The sequence below is a fragment of the Vicugna pacos genome, chromosome X (assembly GCF_048564905.1).
Source record: "Vicugna pacos chromosome X, VicPac4, whole genome shotgun sequence".
In the NCBI taxonomy this organism is placed as follows: domain Eukaryota; kingdom Metazoa; phylum Chordata; class Mammalia; order Artiodactyla; family Camelidae; genus Vicugna; species Vicugna pacos.
The window spans coordinates 92,033,938-92,055,406 of record NC_133023.1 but is presented as its reverse complement, the minus strand read 5'-3'; the positions used below and the strand labels follow the sequence as shown (position 1 = coordinate 92,055,406).

Here is a 21,469-nt window from a genome sequence, read left to right as displayed (position 1 = left end):
GAGAGATATTTTATTTATTTTTAACATTTTTTATTGAGTGATAGTTATTTTACAATGTTGTGTCAATTTCCAGTGTAGAGCACAATTTTTCAGTTATACATGAATGTACATATATATTCATTGTCGCATTTTTTTCACTGTGAGCTACCACAAGATCTTGTATATATTTCCCTGTGCTATACAATATAATCTTGTTTATCTATTCTGCATGTGCCTGTCAGTATCTACAAATTTTTTGAGAGATGCTTTAGATAGCTTGTATACTTCCATAGAGGATATGTATAATAAATTTATTTTGGTCATTATGCATGAGCAAAATAGGATTTTAAATAACATTTTTGTCATCATATATCTGAAGTATAGGGGTATTTCATAAATAACTATGATCAATTAATGAAAAAAATGGAGTTAGAGTTAATTTGTTTAAGATCTAGAAAACAAATCGCAAGAATATAAGATTTTGGCAAGATGTTCATATTACAGTATGTGAACATAGAATGACATAAAAGTATATAGTAAATAGAAACCTATTTTATGAATAAAAGCTATTCATTATTATATCTGCAAGGGAAAGAAAAGAGCCACAAAATTTAAAAAATTCTAGTTATGTATAAAAGGTGGGATTATGAACACTGATTAAAATTTCTAATTCATAATCTCTTTAGTTTTGAATATTTTAAAGAGGTATGTATCACCTTAATCTATGTTGGAAAACAAAGCTATTCTCATGGTTAAAAATTAAGAAATTAAGGATATGGACCCATGTGAAATAATTACTATGTTAAACATATAGGACAAAACTGGATTCAATATGATCCAACATGTTATTTAAAAAAAATTTCATGTGCAAACATATACACCAAATACATTTCTGTTGGCAGAATTATATAGTTCATACCAATGTGTGTAAAAAGATTACTAAAGAAATACGTATGAAAAATATCATTTAAAATGTACATACAATAAAATATAGTAATTCCACCTGAAAAGCAGACATTGGAAACAACATGGAAGTTCAAAAATATAGACAGGAATGCATTGAAATCCTAATTTCCAATAATATGTTCCCAAGATTCACTGGAAACAGAATAATCTTATATCTGTTTTAAATAGAAAGGCAGAAATTAGCTTCTGCTATAGAAGTGACAGAAACAATGGAAAAATAATAAATATACATTTTAAAATTAAAACATAAATATAAGGGTACACTTGGTGTACCAGGTAGGATGATGTGTCATGAACCAGTACGAGATATTTTAGGCCTTATGGCCTAAAAATCTCAGTGGCTTAGTCAAAAAACAGCTTTCCACTGAAAACAAAAGTATTAATGTGTCCTAGAAAATGGATGGAGACTCCCTGGGAATCTAGGAAGCTCTTGAAGTCAGGTGCGTTGAGATGACCTTCCCCAGGCCTGGAACTTACAGAGTTTTCTTCCATTTAGTCCTGGTATCCTGACACTCGTCCCTAGAAGACAACTTGATAATTGGGAAAATGTTGGAGAACGAATGCTGAGTGAAGAAGAGCTGAACTGTGGGGCCAAGATCTGATGGAAAGGTAATGCTCAACAAAAGGAAATGCCTGATGAGGAGGAGTGGTTTAGGCTTCAGTTAGATTATAAATGGAAATGGAAAGCAAGATCCCAGTAGACTGAGCAAGTTTCCTCAAACTGGGCAAAACTAAGGCAGTTTTGTCAGTATTTTGTTAGTGGTCTTTTACTTTTTGTTAGCGTTTTTTTTTTTTCAGACTAGAAGGGTGGGAGAAGAGGGCCTAAGGGCAGGCCTGGTTGACATTTCTGGAGCACTACTGCCATCATGAGGAAATTGTTTGGTGAAGCCGTAAGCCCCTGGTATTTCCTCCCAAGAGACCAGGAAGTTGAAGAATGGTGGACCTGCGGAGAGGTTGAGCATTCCTTAGCTCCAAGCATTGTATCCTTACCTTTATCTCCAAGGCTTACAGGATACATTGACAAAGGCTAGATATAATTGTAAAAGTTGGCTAGTGAGTGGCCAGGACTGAACAGGCAGCTGCCAGGAAGTCCAGACACAGGAACTCCAGGCACAGGATGTCATGGGTGTGGACCCCCTCCCAGTGCAGGCAGGACTAAAGGAAGTGATTCACAACCAAGTGCAAAGCTTATGATCATTTGTGTCTTCCTGTCCCTTGAGCATGAAGTTAACATTCTGGGAGAAAGTACTTGGCACAATGGGGCCTTGGTCCCATTTGGCAGCAGCGTCAGAGCTCAGAGTTGAAGGAGAAAAAATTCACTGTTTATCATAGAAGATATATTGGAGAGTATATTTCAAGCTGAGAAGCAATAATTGATCATTGACAAAGTGTTGTTATATCTCAGGAGTGTCTTGGAGACATTTAGGCAGAGCAAGCCTCAACAATCCCAGGTGCCTTGTGCATGTGAAAGGTGATCACTGACCTCCAGAAATTATTTCTGCTAAAACAGACCAAGAGAGAAAGCTTGGACCAGATACGCTGGGGTGCCTGCCTTGGAATAGTCTTTAACTTGGCCACATGCTTAAATAGTCAAATGTATGGAGACAGAAGTGTAAACAACAATAGAAGTGGCCTCAGCTCTGGAATTCTGCAGGCTTAAGAATGTTGTTTTCACCCCACCCCAGCGATCCTGAACAGAAGCCAAATGGACTGAGAGTGGATAGAAGCCTAAGGTATTAGCCCCTAGCTGTATTTCAGTGTTTTAGTTATAATAATGGAAATAGCAAAAACTGGAAACCAAGAACAACTGCTGTTAATGTTTACTGCCCTTCAACCATTGACATCCATTACACATCAGTAGCTGTCCCAAAATGAAAAGCTAAAGGAAAACAGTGTAACAGGAAAGGGGAAAAAAAGAGCACGGCTCGAACTCCTAGAAGAAGGGGGCCATGGAACAGAAAAATCAATCTGTTGGCAGAGGTTCTCAGATTCACCAATACCCAAGTAAATTACAGTTCAAGAAGTTCTCAGCTATGCCTCAGTCCCAACTAATTTATCCAGAGTGAGCTGATGAAAATGAAGACATCTATATTGCCCAGTTTATGTGATTATCTGTAGAAACAGACAAGTTCCTATGAGTTGGGAAGCATTGTCAATTGGTTTAACTTGTTTGAGGACAATTTGGGTGCATCAGTTAACCTTTCACGTGTCCATACCCTTCTTTCAGAGACTCTGCCCTTCAGAAGTGATCACACAGCCACATTCCCACTGGAAAGTAGATTCTCTGAGCTTTCCTTTGCAATGGCTGACACTGTGGAAGGGAAAGGACCTATTGTTTACAGATATATTGGCTCTCAACGTGGTGCAGCTACACTAGGTAGTCCTTTTAAGTCCTTGCAAAGACTGAATTCCACTCTCTGTCCTGATCAGGCAAGATATATTACACCTTTCATTAAGGATTAAAGCAAATTATTACATCTTCAGGATTAAACCATCCTAGTTCGTTAATATAAGAAAAGAGAAAGGGAAAAATAGTCTATGCTTATCACATTTATTATTACCGTAAAGTTGAATACATAAATATATATGGATTTTAAAGAGTGAATATGTACAAAGGAAGGGTTCTAGGCAAACTACTCATTATGTCTACCTTTCTGGAGTAATTTTTCTAAGGTTATGCTATCAGGTTCTAAATTTATACATATCTGCAATTGAAATATTAACAAATCTGACTTATGTTTCAAATCAAGAAAACAAGGTATACCCCTCAGGCTATAAAATAACCTCCAGTGTAAAATTCCATTTCTCTACAAAACATATGCGTAGTTCTATTTACATACGGAAAAGAAAAAGGTCACTTTTTATAGTAAAGAAAACAAAAATCTTTGACCAAACTTCTAAGCAATACAAAAATCCAATCATCCTAAGGATAGTTAATGACATGTGAGGTGGCCTTGTGATCTAAGGACTGGGAAATGTATGACAGAAGGAAAAAACTCAAAACCCAAGGATATCCCTATATTAAAGTCATACCAACAACCCCATGGAAGCTACACATGCAAACATTCAAATGAGATAAATTTAGAAGAGAGAGCAGGAAAAAGAAGGTAAAAATACGAAAGCTTGTTTCCATGGACTGCTCACCTTTCTCTAGGGGGTTATATACTGAGATCATCTCAGGTATTGAAGAGTGAGTAGCATTAAAATAGGCAAGTGTTTGGGGGTCCGGATGTGCTCAACTCTCCAAAGGATGCTATCTTGTGAGGCCTACAAGGAACCCTCATCAGTAAAAGGCCAAGAAGCAGGCACAGAGAATAATACTTGATATGAATGAAAGATTAGGTCCCAAGCCCCAAGGGTCTCATCCTCCTTAGGGGAAAGCCAATCAGTAAAGAACCCATTTCTGTCCCTGATGAGAGCAGGTCACTCTAAGTGGGTAGGCCTTCACATTGAGCCCTAGAAAAACAGCTGCAAAGCCCTAATCTCCAGGGCTCAGGAAATAGCTCCAGGCCTTCTCAATTGTTGGTTTCCCTCTAGTTGTTACATCAGTACTCCTACTGATGTTCTGGAGTTCACTGGCTTGGCATGGCAGGGTGACACACACTCTTTCTCAGGCCATCCTTGCTCCAGGCAATGGGTGTACCAGACTTTTGGGTGTCCCTGAAAACTCCAGATCACAGACCAGCTGCTGTTAGATGTCACATGGAATGAGATTCTTATCCCCCACCCCAACTCTGACCCTGCTGACACAGGGGGTCCAGGCCCCAGAGTACAGGGATGTCTTGTGCCACCCCAACTCTCTCATTCTGTAAGGGATACGGACAGCAGACAAATGCCCAGAAGTTCTGCATAGGTTCTGAGTGCTTCCCTCTAGTTCTGCCCACAGTGGGAGGAAACAAAAACCATGCCACAGTCCTGGCCCTTCACTCAGAAGCTTCTTTACCAATATTGTTCTTCTGTCCAGAGCTCCTGGAAGGCCTCGGAGTTCAAGTAAAGGAGACCCAGCTTGGTCGGGGCCCATTCAGCCTTGGAATTAGCCAGACATTTATTAAAGGCTAGATCTTCCGGGAATTCATGGTAACAATTTTGGCTTTTCTAAAAGTACTTCCTCGTGATGGCGGTATGGCTTCAGAAAAACCAACCAGCCCTGCCCCCAGGTCCTCTTCTCCCGCCCGTCTAGTCTGAAAAAAACACCACCTGGAGACAAAGAAGCCAGGAAACATGGCTGCCCTGAATCAAACCCAGTTTGGGGAAACCGGCTAGCAGTGCCACAGCTTTGCTTTTGGTTTCCACTTGAAATCGAAAGGTACCTGAAAACCACCCACCCTCATCAGGGTCTTTTCAAGAGTTCCCTTTCCACTAGACCACAGCTTTGCCGATCCGATCTCTTCTTCAGTCAATATTTGGCCTGTAGGATTTTCACATTTTCAGGTTTTCTGATGCAGGACTCAAGTCTCAGGGATCCATGCATGAGGACAAGAAATTGTCATCTCAAAGCTTGCAGGAAGCCATCTGCAGCCATTAGATCTGTGGTGTTTGACTAGGCTCATTTCTCAGGCTCCTGTGGCGTCCTCCATTTTCTGGCCCACACATTTAGAAAGTAACCAAAATGGCGTCTCTCTTTTTAAAAGTCTTTACAGGTGGAGAGCTCACTAGTAAGTATGTCAGTGGCTCAAACCTGATGCTCAAAATAAATATTCATATTTAGTTATTTCACTTAAGGATACGTTAAAAAAAATTCAAGTGAGTAAATTTTAAAGATCTGATTGGCTCTATTGAGTAATTAGTGACTGAGGCAGACCCTCACCTAGCAGGTATAGGGGAGCTCCAAAGGGCTACCAAAGGGGAAAAGTTTTCAAAGGTGGGAAAAGAAAATCATAAACAGAAAAAAGTTTTATTTCAGAATAGGTCATCTCTCTTTTAGGAAAAAGGATCTTATCAAGTGGGTTACCTCACCTTCCTTTGGGGGATGGAGAGGGCCCTTGTGACATACTACCTCATGGATGCTGATAAGAAAGTTACTGACTGACTGGTTCAGTTAAGAATACATTTCTGGGGGAGGTTGAAGCTTCAATTAGATTAGCTATTAAGACTGGGTTTGCTGGAGTGGCCTGGCATAAGTGACTTCATTTTGGGCCTGAGGTTTTCTTTTTAAAAGAAATTAAGAGTCAAGCTTTACATAGGTTTTGAATGCATATGTTAAAACTCAACTTTGTCATATGAGTTTTTCTTATGTTTTTACACTTTGATGCCTCATATATATCCATATTTTAATTTTGGCATAAGTATTAATACTTTATAAGAATATAGAAATGTGTCTTTAATAATGAATTTGGTAATTAAATAGAGAACATAAATTGTTTACTCTCCTTAAGTGCTTACATAATTTATTGTCCAAGTTGGATAGCTGCTATAAACTATGATTTCCCAAGGAAAACTAAGAGATATGTTTACCCTATAATTCTGCAGTCTTGAGACAAATACTGATTACATCTTTATTTGATCCTTACCATGATTTACATAAATATATTGATACATTTTCATTTATATATATACATACATGTTTACATTAATTAGGTATTCTCTTGCATGTCTTTTTTATACCTTTTTCCCTTTTGTATTTTATGAGCATTTTGACAGTATACTTTAGTTATCCCAAAGCATAATTTAAAATGTGAAAAAAGCAATTTTTCCGTGTATGAAAAATAACCTTTTTTCAATATAAAATATTTAATTAATATGGAATTCAGATAAAGTGAACACAAAGTTACCTATAGTATTACTGTAAACTATGTATGTTATCTTTATACACAACTTTGATAATTATGTTGGAATTTTTTTTCTACTGGCTGTCTTTATATCCTCCACTTTTTAAAAATTTTATTTATTTTACATTGAATTATAGTTGATTTATAATGCTGTGTTTCTGCTGTACAGCATAGTGATTTAGTTATACATACATGCACATATACTTTTTCTTATTTATATCCTCCTCTTTTTCCACTCTTCATTTTTCTCTACTTCTCTGTGTCTCAAATGGTTGACATGTATTGATTACATAATCTGGCTGTCTTGCTCTGAGTCCTGGTTATGTTCTGCCATAGAGGGTTCTGGTAGAATTTCAGAGATAGGTTGGGGTATTTATTTAATCAGAACTGTGGATTTAGCTCTATCCCTTAGCCAGATATCACTGATCTTAACAGTATCCAGGAAGAGTAATGGAAATATTTGGTAAATAGCCAAAATAAATATCATAATAGGATACTAAAAAATACATAAAATCAACACACATGTACCACATACACGATTAAACGATGTCAGTGCTTTTCTGATTATTGAAGCACTGGGACCTGAATGTAGTTCCATCCCTCTCCACTCCTATTACTCCCATTTCATCTGTTTTTTCTGAGCCAAAGGAGTCCTTGGATCTATAAGTAGCTGAGCATTAAGTGGGGCCTTTGTGGGAATTTCTTCCTTGGCCTGCTTAAGGAAATAAAAATTAGATCAGGGAGCTTTGGGAAGTTTCAAGGTTTGCAATAAAAAGCAACACATTGTGGAAAGGGCTGAACCTGAGAAATAAGTGGACTAAAGGTTGGAAGGTCAACAGAATCTGACTTATTTCTACCTCTTGTTCCTGTTTGCCAAGAATCCAAGATAGAACTGAACTTGTTTTCTGAATCTTCTCTGCACCTGGGTCTTAGAGAATGCAAGAAAACCAGAAAAAGTTGGGAGGCTTCCTCAAAGTGCCTCAGAAGAGGGGTTATAATTTGCCTTCCTAATGCTTAAGAGTGTGCGCTTTGAAGTCTGGCTAATCTGATTTTTAAATTGTCTCTATTATTAGCTATGTGACCTTAGAAAAGTTTTCTAAACCTTTTGTGCTACCTTTCCTTATTTATTAAGTGTCAAGAATCATACTTCTTGCCCAGAGGGATGTTGTGAAGAATCAATAAATATATGAATTTTTATCAAGATCCTTGGAATATTTACTGGTACACTGTAAATACTCAATAATTATTAGCAATTGTTATGGCCTAGAAATGCCCTAATCCTGCCCTTGACTTTCCAGAATTTTCTTCTTTCTCTTAGGCCTGGCTCCTTGAGACTTGGCCTCAAAAGCAGACTACTTGATAACTTGGGAAAATGCATCAGATTTGTAAAGCTGAGTGAAGAAGGGCAGAGCCAGGTCAAGTAGAAATTGAGCTCTTGCAAAATATGCCGGATGGGGATGGATAGTTTAGGCCTCAGTTTTTATTTCAGATAGAAACAAAAAGAAAAATAACAGCGTGAGCAAATTTCTTAAAAACTGGCAAGATACAAGGCAGCCATGTTTCCTGGTGCCTTTTCCTGGTGGCATTTTTTCAGACTGGTTGGGTGGGAGATGAGAGTGCCGGGACAAGGCTTGCCTGCATATCTGGAGCACTACTGCCATCGTGCGGAAATAGTTTCAGAACATCAAAAAACCCTCACAACTTCGTCCCCATGAGGCCAAAAGTTGAGGAAGATCATGCCTATGGGGAATTGGAATAGGTTTGGACCGAAGCTGGGCCTCCTTGCCTTCTTTTCTATGGCTTTATAAGATACTTGAACATTGGTGGGATCTTTGGTGTACAGCTTGGAGAGTGAGAGGCTAGAACTGAGCTAGCAGCTGCCAGGTGGTCCAGAAAGTCATGGGCAAGGCCTTGTTCTCCACCCACTGTGGACAGGATTAGAGAAATCCACTGAAGGACAAATGTAGGCTCCGGTGGCCATTTGTCTGCTGGTGCTGTTCCTTGTAACAAGAGGTAACAAGCTATCAAGGGCTGTCCTGGTATTCTGGAGCATGGATCTCTTGTGGCAGCAGTGTCAGAACACCAGAGAGGCCAGTTCCAGATGGCATCATGATAGAAGCAGGTGACCCTGCTGAAGTTCTTGGGTACATCCAGATGTTTAAGGCCCATTGCCTGGAGTTCAGAGGGCCTGAAGTGATGAAGAACCACCCAGCCAAACTGAGAAGTTAAAACTTGTAAGGTACCAAAAAAGTTAAAAGAATTGAAAATGAACACATTTAAAAATCCTTCCCTGCCAGAGGTAGCATTACCCATGACCTTGCCTCACTCCTTCATATGTATCTGTTGTAGCAAGCACATTGTAAAGAAGCATGATTATTTCTAGAAATGCAAAAACAGGTGGCAAGATGATGTTACTGAAGGTGGTATGTAGGGAACTCCAGTGATTCATCCCTCCATAAAAGGAACTAATGAGCTGACAAGTCTCAGAATGCAATTTTATGAAACTCTAGATCTAGTTGAAAACTTAAGAAAACCAAACACAGCTTGGTGAAGAAAGAATCGACTACTTAGCAGTGAGGGGGGGATGTGGCATTTTAAATTCCCCACCTCCTACTCCCCCAAACCATACTGCCTTAAAGATGGCTCTTGCCATGCTGGTGCATGATGTTAGTCCCTGAGGGAGCAATATGGACTTTATTCTTAAAGAATTGTGGTTGTCCATTTTGACCTATCTGGAGGCTCCCTGAAGGGTTGGTCCAAGAGCTTGCCTTTGTTTTGACTTATTTGGTGTGTTTCTAGGGCTGGGCAGTCTTGCAGAAAGGCATTTACTAAAAGAATTTAAAGGTCTAAGTATTGATCAGCGCTCTCTGGGGCAAGGGACAATAGTTAGGACAAGTAATAGATAGATGGACAAGCATAGGAAGGAAGAGAATGTGAAAGGAAATGTGTTGGAGGAACTGAAAAGTACAATAAATGTTACGAAAATTTACTAGAATATTCTAAAAGCAGATTTGAATAGTTAAGAGAGAGAATCAGGGAACTTGAAACTAGATCAATTGAGATTATCCAGTTTGAGGAGCAGAACAAAAAAATAATGAAGAAAAATGAATAAAGTTTATGAGACTTGTAGGACATGATTTAGTATATCATCTTATACTTGAAAGGAGTTACTGAAGGAGGAGAGAGATAAAAAGGCAGAAAGCAGAGTTGAAGAAATAATGACATGCACTACAAATTTGATAAAAGACATGAATATACACATCTAAGAAGCTCAAGAAACTCTTTGTAACATAAACATAAAGAGATCCACATTAAGTCACATAATCAAACTGACAAGATCCACAAAGCAAGAATCCTGAAAGCATCAAGAGGGTCTCATCATATACAAGATCTCCTAAGATTAGCAGTTGATTTCTCTTCAGAAACCATGGAAGCCAAGAGGCATTTAAAATTTTAAAAGAAAAAATAGAAAAAAATTGTCAACCAAGGAGTCCACATCCAGCAAGACTAAATTTCAAAAAGAAAAGGAGAAACTAAGACATTCCTAGAAAATAAAAACAGATGGAGTTTGTTACTAGAATACCTAGCCTAACAGAAATGCAAAAGGGAGTGTTTCAAGGTGAAATGAACACAATAGTCAATAACTCAAAGTCATACGAAAAAATAAAACAAAGGTAACTACATAGATACATATAAAAGCCAGAATATTGTAATTTTCTTTTGTAATTCTTTCTTTCCCTATGTAACTTAAAAAGCAAAGTATACAAGCAATAATTATAAATCTATGTTAATAGGCGTACAGTGTCTGAAGATATAATTTGTGAAAAAGAGATTCTGAACCAGTAGAGGGGCAGGTTTTGTATACTATAAAAACTAATTTATTATTTAATATAAAGTATATATTAATTACACATACTTGATCAAGTGGGAATTGAAATCTGGAAAAGAGAAAATGCCTGATGAGGTTGGGTGGCTCAGATCTCAGTTTGATATCCAAGGAAAACCTAAAGCAAAATACAAAGACTATGAGCAGGTTTCCTCAAACTGAGCAAGATACAGGGTGGCCATATTTTCTGGTGTCTTTGTCTCTTCATGGTGTTTTTTCAAATGCGAAGGGCGGGAGAAGAATGCTTGGAGCAGGGCTAGTTGGCTTTTCTGGGACTATACTGCCATCACGCGGAAATAGTTTGATGACTCCCAAGCCATGAATGGTTCCTCCATGCAAGGCCTAGCAGTTGAGGGAGCTCAGGCCAATGGGAGGTAGAACAGATCCTGAACCCAGCCTGGCCTCCCTACGTTTCTCTCTGTGGCCTGGCAGGAGCAGTGGACAGAGTCAGGGTCTTCGTGTAGCATCTGATGAGCGAGGCGCCAGGGCCCAGGACCTGGAACCCAGCCAGCTGCTGCCAGGAAGTCCAGGCACAGGAAGTAGGGAGGCGGGGCCTCAGTGTTTGCTAATAGTGAGGGCAGGACATAGAGCCAAGTGCAGAAGCTGGGGACATTTGTCCTGTGAATATGCCCTTTGGGGCCTAGGCATGCTGGCTATCGGTGTGTCGTGGGGCCTGGTCCCGTTGTGACAGCAGTGACAGAGTGCATTGGACAGGCCAATGCCAAGAACCCCAAGTAGCCGATGTCATTGATGGAGCTGAGGCATGCCAAAAGTCTAAAGTACCACTGCCTGGAGCAAGAAGGACCTGTATAGAAGGAGTGGGAATACACTGACGTGCCAGTGTGGGCCAGCACATCTTCTGGGAGACTGGAGCTGCTCAAGTGGGTGAACACCTTGAGGAATTCTCTGAGCCCACCGTCTGGCAGCTCCTGTTGCTTTGCAGGTTCATTGTAAAGGCCAAGGTCCATCCCTTTGTCCTGACAGGCCCCTGATGTTATCTCAGTTGTTGTAAGGAGGGCAGAGAGGTGGCTGTGGTCCTTGGAATGCCCCTGAAAAGGATGGTGTTATTCCTTTCCTGTGATTTAGGGTGAAAAGCAAACTGTTGGACCTCAAAGATTAAAATATAAGTTTTCCAACACCAGGTAAAAGAAATGGCAAAACAAATTGTGTTTTACTCTACTTCTAACATATGTGATATATTTGAACCAAACATATATTTATGTATTCTACAGAGCCTATATTCATATGGGATATATGTTTAAAATTTTGAAGAACACAACTAACAGTGTCTTCATTTCTAAAGCAGTGTTTTTGAGGGTGTACTTTCAAGTTTTGCCTATATATAATTTTCAACTAGAAAAAAAATGCAGAACCTGAACATTGAGAATTATGTTTTATTTGTTGGACTTTCAGAGGACTTAAGCCCAGGAGTCAGCGTCTCAGATAGCTCTGAGAGACTTCCAAAGGGTAAGAGAGGAGCAAGGATATATAGGAGTTTTTGCAACAAAAACTGGGTAGTGGGAACATCAAAAGATTATTGTTAATTAAAGAAACATCGGACATCTCAAGTTAAAGAACTTAGTGCTTTTTTTTTTTCATGTATGGGAAAATGGAAGACTGTGCTCATTGAAATCATTCCATTGTTAGGCACCTTAACTGTCTAGGACCAGCATCCTATTCTTTCCCATCCTGAATTCCCTCAGGGTGTAACTTTGGGCATGGCTGCAATGGCTGAGGGCTTGATGGCCTGTTTGTTTCCATCTTGAGCTCCCTCAGGGCTCCCCTTTCTGGGGGCAGCTGCAGTGGCTGAGGGCCTGATGGCCATAACATTCTTTGTTTGCTGATATGGCAGGCAGCATTTTTTGTCCACATAATGAAGGCTTGAAATGTTAACAAACAAGGCTTAGTTTTGATAATATTCTGTGTAATAATTATATTCTCTAAAAAAGACATACAGCACTATCTACATGATAGAATGATTAAATATCTTGCTTTTTATAGTCAAGGAAACTAAAAGCTTTTAATAATTTAGTTCTTAGCACAAAATCTGATCACCAAAATATATTTAATGAAATTCAAGTAAACTCTCTACGTAAGACTTGAGAAAGTGATAGGAGAAATCTCAAGCCACAAGGAAATTCCACATAAATGATGTCACTTGAAATCCATGACAAACACAATTTTCATGTATATACACACCTGTTACATCCAGTAAAAATATAAGTAGAATGATCAGAATGCAATAAATCAAAATATTGAGTTTCTGTTGAGCTTTTGCCAATAAAAAATATCCCTCATTTACTTCTTTAGAATTGTTCAATTTTGTATTTCTTTGCCAGATACTTATAATATCCTTAGGATTTGAGCAACAGTAAAGAAGTGTTATGAGATTTAGCAATAAAGTACTATCAGTTACCTTGTGAATACTTAATGTCATTGGAAGTTTCCCATTAACTAATATTGAGTGAAATATCCATGGCACTGAATTGTACGTATAGTGTGACCAGGATGGAATTGAACAAAGATTTAATGCATTGTCTACAAATGTATGTGTTTTATGTGATTTGAACACTCCTTTGAACAAATAGGGGAGTATATTGATGAGCTTATATCTATTTAGTTAAATGGTATCGGCAATCATGATCAGTCATATATAATATTTGAATGTGTGTATCTATCAAGTTGGTAATGGTGGTTGCGTCAGGAAAGTGTGATTTGTGATCAAGTATTTCTATTTGTCCTTCAAATATTTGTGAATACTAAGATTTTCATGAAGCTGTCACATGAAGAAGTTGAAGAATGTTTAATGACATGAGAAAGCGCTATGTTCTAATGCTAAATGATGAAGCTATGAGACAAAACCCTGCCTAACTTCTGATTGGAATTTATATTCATGTAAGTAAAGGTATCATGCCTTGTGGAGCAGTGTATGGTATATATACTGATGTGAGTTACCTGGGCCTTTTCCAATAACTTCTCCCAAACACTTGCCAATTATTCAACACATGAGGCAAAAAATGGAGGACTCTTTACCATTGCCTGGGTAGGAAGCCAGGTCTAAGACCACTTGGATTTGTGAATTGGTGGCTAGAGATGATCTCCTACAGAGTCCAGGCAATTTCTTCTTACTTTTCAACCTGGATCCATGTAACTTATCATTTGAAGCAGACAGTTGATTTTATGTTAAAGTGCTAGAAAGTACAATCATCTAGGACCCCGTGTAGATGCCAAAATCCCCAGAAGCTCAAGTCCCTTATATAAAATGGCGCAGTATTTGCATATAACCTAAGCATATCCCCCCTGAACTTTAAATCATCTGTAGATTACATATAATAGCGAATACAATGTAAATACTATGTAAACAGTTGCTGGCCCACAGCGAATTCAAGTTTTGCATTTTGGACCTTACTGGAATTTTTCTTTTTTTTTAAATTTTCAATCCGTGCTTGGTTGAATCCTTGGATGCTGAACCACAGATATGTAGGGTCAACATAATATTAAATGAAAAAAAGCTGATGCATATAGACTAGTTTGGGTGGAAATTTAATTTCTGAAAGATAAGATGCCTGATGGTAGTTTTAGAACTCAATTTGATTTCAGACACAAACCAAAGTCAAAAGTACAACCAGAACTGGGCAAAATGCAAGGCCGCCATGTTTTCTGGCTCTCTTGTTTGTTGGTGCTGTTTTTTCAGACAGGAAGGGCGGGAGAAGAGGGCTTTAGGACAGGGCTTGTGGGCACTACTGCCATCGTGCGGAAATAGTTTCAAAATACCCTAATTTTGTTGCAGCCTCCATCCCGTGAGGCCTACCAGGTGGCATACTGCAGGAGCCACTGTGCTTCCTGAAGGTCTCCGAGGCACCCAATTGTCTAAAGACCCGCTGCTTGGAACTAGGAGGACCTGAATGTAAGTGGAACAGCTAAGCAAAGAAGGTTTAGGTGTTCGAGTGGAGCAGATAAGTATAAACAGATGGGTACCAAAAACAGTGAAAAGGATTAAATATCAATCTACATTTTAAAAGTCCTTTTCTATTGGAAGTGGCATTACCTGTGATTTTGCTTCACTTCCTTATACATGACTGTTATAAAGGTATGTTTTAAAGAAGCATGATTGTTTCTAGAAATACCAAAACAGGTGGCAAATTTGACATCAATGAATATGGCAGAGGAGGAAACTTCAGCTCTGTACCCCTCTGCAAGAGCAACTGAAAATAGTCAACAAAGTAGAAATAGAAGGGAATTTCCTCAACATGGTAGGGGCGTTTGTGAAAAACCCACACCTGATAGTTTGCTCAATAGTAAAAGACTGAATGCCCTGGCTAAAATGTTTGATAGAATTGGCAAAGTGGGCACTCTTATCTTGTTCCTGATCTCAGGGAGAATCAGGCAAGAAAAATATGTATTAGTGCTAATTAATGAATTCAGAAAGCACTGCAGGATAGAAAAGCAACTCACAGTATTTGTATCCACTAGCATTGTGGATTAAAACAATTTCATTTATAATAGTATTAAAATGAATAATATACTTAGGACAATATTTAAAGACTAGTATATTGAAAATTACTGATGACAGAATTAAAGATGACCTAAATAAAAAAAAGATTTCCTTTATTCATGGATTGGAATGCTAAATATTGTCAAGAGGGCAATACTACCAAAGGGATCTACAGATTTCATGTAATCGCTGTCATTATTCCAACAAATGTTTTTGCAGAAATGGAAAAGCTAATCCTAAAATTTGTATGGAATTGCAAGTGACTTCTGTAGCCAAAACAATCTTGAATCTTGAACAAGCTAGAGGACTCACTTCCATATTTCAAAACTTGCTACAAAGCTATAGTAACCAAAGCAGTCTGGTACTCAAATTAAGAATAGACACATGGATCAATAAATAGATTGAGTGCAGAATAAACCCATACACTATGGTCAATTGATTTTCAAAAAAGGTGTCTAGGTAATTCAAAGGCAAAGAATAGTCTCTTTAACAAATGGTGCTGAGATGACAGGATATCCACATACAAAAGAAAGACTTTAGACACATACTTCAGGCCATATACAATAATTAACTCAGTATGGGTCAAAGTTCTAAATGTAAGAGGAGGAACCATGAAACGTTAGAGAAAAATATAAAGACAAATCTTCATGTCTTTGGATCTGATCGTGGTTTCTTAGCTATGCCACCAGAAGAACAGACAAGAGAAAAAAATAAATGAAGTTCATCAAAATTAAAAAAAAAAAAGTTTGTGTGTCAAAGGTCCTAGCAAGAAAGTAAAAGGACAATCTGTAAAATGGGAGAAAATTGTGAATTATTTATCTGCCAAAGTTCTAATATCCAGAATATATAAAAAAACTTTTACAACTCAACAACAAGAAGGCAGATAACCCAATTTAAAAAATAGAAAAAAGACTTGAAAATATATGTTTCTCCAAAGAAGATACATAGCCAACAAGCACATAAAGATATGCAACAGTCAAAACAGAAATGTAAATTAAAACCAAGTGATACCACTTCATGCCCACTATAAGTTTAAAAAAAAAAGGAAAGAAAAGTACAAGTATTGATGAAGATGTGCAGAAATTGGAGCCCTCATACAGTGTTGGTAGGAATGCAAAATGTGTAGCTGCAATGGAAAACAGTTTGGCAATGCTTCAAATATTTAAACATAGAAGTACCATATGGCACAGAGTTTTTTCAAGAATTTTAGTATCATATTTTTGTGTCTGAAGGCGGGATCTTTCACTTGAGAACAATAAAAACGGCAAGTAAACTGTGGAAAAAAAGGCTATTTGTTACCCATTAAAAAATTTTTTTAAAAAAGTTAAAAAAAAAGAAAAGAAAAGGTTATTTGGAGTTCTTTTAGAACTTACCCTGCAGCAAAACAAATGAAATTGAATATTTAATGAAATCTCAAAGTCCAACCAATGTCAGCAGAAAAATGCCAAGATGGTTTTAAAAATTTATGACCCAGTAACTCCACTCCAAGGTGGATACCCAAAAGAACTGACAATAAGTATTTACACGACAGAAGTACATGTATATACATATGCCATAACAGCCTATTCACAGTAGCCAAAAGGTGGACACTAGAGAAATGTCCATCCCTTGAGGAATGGATAAACAAAATGATGAGTGTTCCAGCATGGACGTACCTTGAAATCATGCTAATTGGAAAAGGAAAGAGGAGAGGTCACATACTACGTGGTTCCATTTATATGAAATAACTAGAGTAGGTAAATCCATGGAGGCAGAAAGCAGATTAGTATTTGCCAGGGGCTGGGCAAATGGGTAATGGAGAAAAACTACTTCATGGATCTAGGGTTGCCTCTGGGGAATGAAAATGACTTGGAAGTAGATACAGATAATACTTGCACAGCATTGTGACTATACTAAACATCGTTGAATTGTACACATTAAAATGGTTAATTTCATGTGACATGAATTTTACCTCAAAATTAAAAAGTGGCAATATTTTTAAACATGTTAGTATTCCAAAGATTTGTAAATGGTATTTGAAAAGCATTCAAGCTATAAGTGATAAAAACTTACTTTAACAATCATAGTACTGGGAAATTTGAACAATATTTTATAAAAGTACATATTATATGTACATAGGGAAGGGATGATAATGCATGGGAAAGACATTTTGAAAGTGATTATTTTTTCTCACAGTGAGTGACATACCATATGTTTTTGACTGTATAATTTCCTAAGTGTGTTCTGGAATAAAATATACGAAAATTCAAGCACTCAGAAAGAGTAATTATTAATATGGATATATGTAAATGGTATATGGTGCTGCTAAAGATTTTGTGCAAAAGTAAAAACAAGCTGTGTCTTACTAATGAGAAAAAAATATAAGAATAGTCCTTAAGTAAAAAGCAGTGACAAGGATACATACTAAAGTGTAAGGCCATTTTTGACATGGAAAATGCTTGTTTTCTAATGTCATATGACACCATGAGACAAAGTCATGTGTCTCATCTGATTGGAATTTATAGTCATTTAAGAATGTATCATTCCAATTAGGGCATTGTCTGGCATTCAGTCTTAAGAGATACCTGGACCTTCTTCCTAGAGCTTCACCAAATGGCTTCTCCAACTCAACACACAAGGTCTAATATATGAGTCAGGATAATAACCATGTGGCCTTTTGCCTAGATTTGCTCTTCTCTAAGCCTTGTGTAGAATCATTTTCTTTTCTTTCTTAGGCCTGGATCCCTGAGGATTGCCCCTTGATAGCCCCCAACAATTTGATAGTATGAGAAAATGCTGGAGATATAATGCTGAGGGAAGAAGAACAGATATGGGAAGAATTGTTCAAGTGGGAATTGAAATCTGGAAAAGAGAAGATGCCTGATGAGGTTGGGTGGCTCAGATCTCAGTTTGATATCCAAGGAAAACCTAAAGCAAAATACAAAGACTATGAGCAGGTTTCCTCAAACTGAGCAAGATACAGGGTGGCCATATTTTCTGGTGTCTTTGTCTCTTCATGGTGTTTTTTCAAATGCGAAGGGCGGGAGAAGAATGCTTGGAGCAGGGCTAGTTGGCTTTTCTGGGACTATACTGCCATCACGCGGAAATAGTTTGATGACTCCCAAGCCATGAATGGTTCCTCCATGCAAGGCCTAGCAGTTGAGGGAGCTCAGGCCAATGGGAGGTAGAACAGATCCTGAACCCAGCCTGGCCTCCCTACGTTTCTCTCTGTGGCCTGGCAGGAGCAGTGGACAGAGTCAGGGTCTTCGTGTAGCATCTGATGAGCGAGGCGCCAGGGCCCAGGACCTGGAACCCAGCCAGCTGCTGCCAGGAAGTCCAGGCACAGGAAGTAGGGAGGCGGGGCCTCAGTGTTTGCTAATAGTGAGGGCAGGACATAGAGCCAAGTGCAGAAGCTGGGGACATTTGTCCTGTGAATATGCCCTTTGGGGCCTAGGCATGCTGGCTATCGGTGTGTCGTGGGGCCTGGTCCCGTTGTGACAGCAGTGACAGAGTGCATTGGACAGGCCAATGCCAAGAACCCCAAGTAGCCGATGTCATTGATGGAGCTGAGGCATGCCAAAAGTCTAAAGTACCACTGCCTGGAGCAAGAAGGACCTGTATAGAAGGAGTGGGAATACACTGACGTGCCAGTGTGGGCCAGCACATCTTCTGGGAGACTGGAGCTGCTCAAGTGGGTGAACACCTTGAGGAATTCTCTGAGCCCACCGTCTGGCAGCTCCTGTTGCTTTGCAGGTTCATTGTAAAGGCCAAGGTCCATCCCTTTGTCCTGACAGGCCCCTGATGTTATCTCAGTTGTTGTAAGGAGGGCAGAGAGGTGGCTGTGGCGGTTGGTATGCCCTTGAAAAGGACGGCGTTATTTTGGCCTTGAGGAAACATCATTTGCCTCATACTGATATGGGACCAAACTTGAGTCTGCTTGCAGTGAAGGAAAATGCAGCATTTATTGCAGAATGCCCAGCAAGGAATCCAGGTAGCTAGTGCTCAGAAGGCCCAAACTCCCTGACGGCTTTCAGGGAAAAGTTGTTAAAGTCAGGGTGAGAGAGCAGGGTTGTGGGATGTGTGATCATCTCGTGGACATTCTTCTGACTAGTTGGTGGTGAGGTCATTAGGAGTCAACATCATCAACCTACTGGTTCCAACTGTTCTGGGCTCTACATGCTTGTGGGCAGCATACAGTTAACTTCTCCCACCTGGTGGGGTTTCAGTATGCAATACAGCTCACAGGATCTGGCTCAGGACATTATCTCTAGCCCTTGCTGAAGAACCAAAGGTCCTTGGCTTTGTTTAATGGTTAAACAATTACTATTTTGTCTTGTTTGACTGTTTTCCTTTCTTTCTGCATTTTCTTCTCCAATTAAATGTACTCTTTGGAACTCGGGGAAGCCTAGGAGACTAAAGTTTTCCTATAGACAAGCGGCAGGTGGAGGACTTGCAGGAGATGGGTATCTGATCCTGGAAGACCCCATAGGGTCTTGCTCACTAACAATACTAGTTAGTGTTCTTCTCTGTGCCTGCTTCATAGATATATTCTTCAACAACCTTATAAGATATCCACCCTCTTGGTATGGAGACTCCAAATACCTCATGACTAATAATTATAGAATCAAGAGGGTGACTAAAAATTCATGGGTGCCTCTCTCCTCATGGCATCCTTCTTAATCTCTTATGTCAGTATATGAAGCTTTTAAAAGAAAGGAAGTGATATCAGACTGTTGCTCTGCTGTGACCTTTTAGTGGTTCGAGGTGGTTTTTAGGTATGGCCTCTCCTGAACTCTGATAACCCATGCAGGCATTCCGCTTTGAAAGGTAAACTTCCATTAATACCAGGGGAAGAGAACTGGCTTTTGTGTCATTCTCACCTGCTCCTAGCTCTCCTTCAAGCTGGTCATGGTTGAGTTCACTGGTGGTATGTAGACATTGGTGCTATTGGCAGATATGTTTCTTGGAGAGCTTTTGGGAAACATGCCTCAATGGCTCTAGGTCGTGTGAAAGAGAGAAATGACCTCTAACGTCCCCCTTCTGTTTCACCTTCAGTAGACCCAGAGAGTTTGGACCAGTGTAGCTGGGCTGCCTCTTATGGAGGAGTAGTCTGACCTGACCATTTTCTTGGAAGGGTACAGCCATATATTTGGAGACAGTGTCCCCATATCTGAAGCTAGAAATGTGGTTGGTTCTAGACCTGAAATTCCTTCAGCTCCACACTGTTGTGTTCATCCTTTGTGGACTATCTTTATTAGAGGCCCCGTGCCTAGTAGTGAATGGAAGCCTAAGTCAGTCTCACGTAACGTCTCAGTGATGGAGCCAAGTTTCATTAGTGTTTCCTTTGCAAGAGCTGATAGTGTGGATGGGCAATAGAGCCATCATTTTGTTTTTATTTTAATTTTTTAAATCCATTCATTTGAGCTCCCTTCAGCCCTCACAAAGCCTGAATTCCATTCTCTTTGTCCTAATAGGAAGAGACATTCTCTTCTTGTGTTTTAGGGAGAAAAGCCAACAGTTGGACTTTGAGAATCAAACCATAAAAGTTTGCTAACAGCAGGTAAGTAAAGAGGCAAAGTGTGTTTTACTGTGTTTCTAACATGTATGATTATGTTGATCCAAACTCACGATCGTATATATTCTAGACAGCCAATATGTTCTTTGTGTTGTATGTATAAAATTTCCAAAAAAAAAATTCCCCCCAAACTAATGATGTCTTTCTTTCTAAATCAATCTTTTGAGGGTGTACTTTTAAGCTTTATATATATATATATATATACATACATACACATACACACACAATTTTATATACATAAAATGAAGGCTTGTAATATTGGCAAACAGGGTTTATTATTGATAATATTAATGTCAATTCGTTCCCCTCAATACTTTTGTAAACATCTGGTCTGATCCAAACCACCTTGTTTACATAAATCAAATTTTAAGACAGATTTACTTGTTGTTTGAAACTAAATCTAGAAATATGTGTATATATATTAAAATACATGATATAAATAAAAAGGTTATCAGTTGTAAACATGTTCTAAGATAGTGCTTTTCTTCTTGATCATCACATGATTATTTTCCAGATCCTTGGCATGCATGATTCCTTAATTTACTAATAAGAAAATATTGTAAGCCTTTTACCTAAGAGATGATGTTTAACACATACAGACACAGACAAATGCCATAAAGTCAAAGGAAGTAATTGAATAATGTTTAATGGCATGAGAAAAGACTGTTCTAATGTTAAAGATGAAACCATGAGACAAAACTCTGACTAACTTCTAATTGGAATTTAGTCATATGCAAGTCTATGTATCATCTCATTTATGACATGCAGTAATAGCAGCTGTCTGGGACTTTCTCTTATGGCTCATGCCAAACTTACCTAAA

General features: G+C 38.7%; 1 long non-coding RNA gene across 2 annotated transcripts in view; it reads left to right on the top strand.

Annotated features, from left to right (window-relative positions):
* The window catches only part of LOC107034704 (uncharacterized), a 30,648-nt gene extending 9,842 nt beyond the window's left edge, over positions 1-20,806 (top strand). The window contains exons 3-4 of one of the 2 annotated variants that reach the window (XR_012067513.1): positions 1,442-1,554; positions 20,576-20,806. This is a non-coding gene — a long non-coding RNA (uncharacterized lncRNA). Of the gene's footprint in view, positions 1-1,441; positions 1,555-14,389; positions 14,508-20,575 lie in introns of those variants that run through there. The other variant, XR_004186746.2, reaches the window with a different exon arrangement.
* Positions 20,807-21,469: the final 663 nt, after the last annotated feature.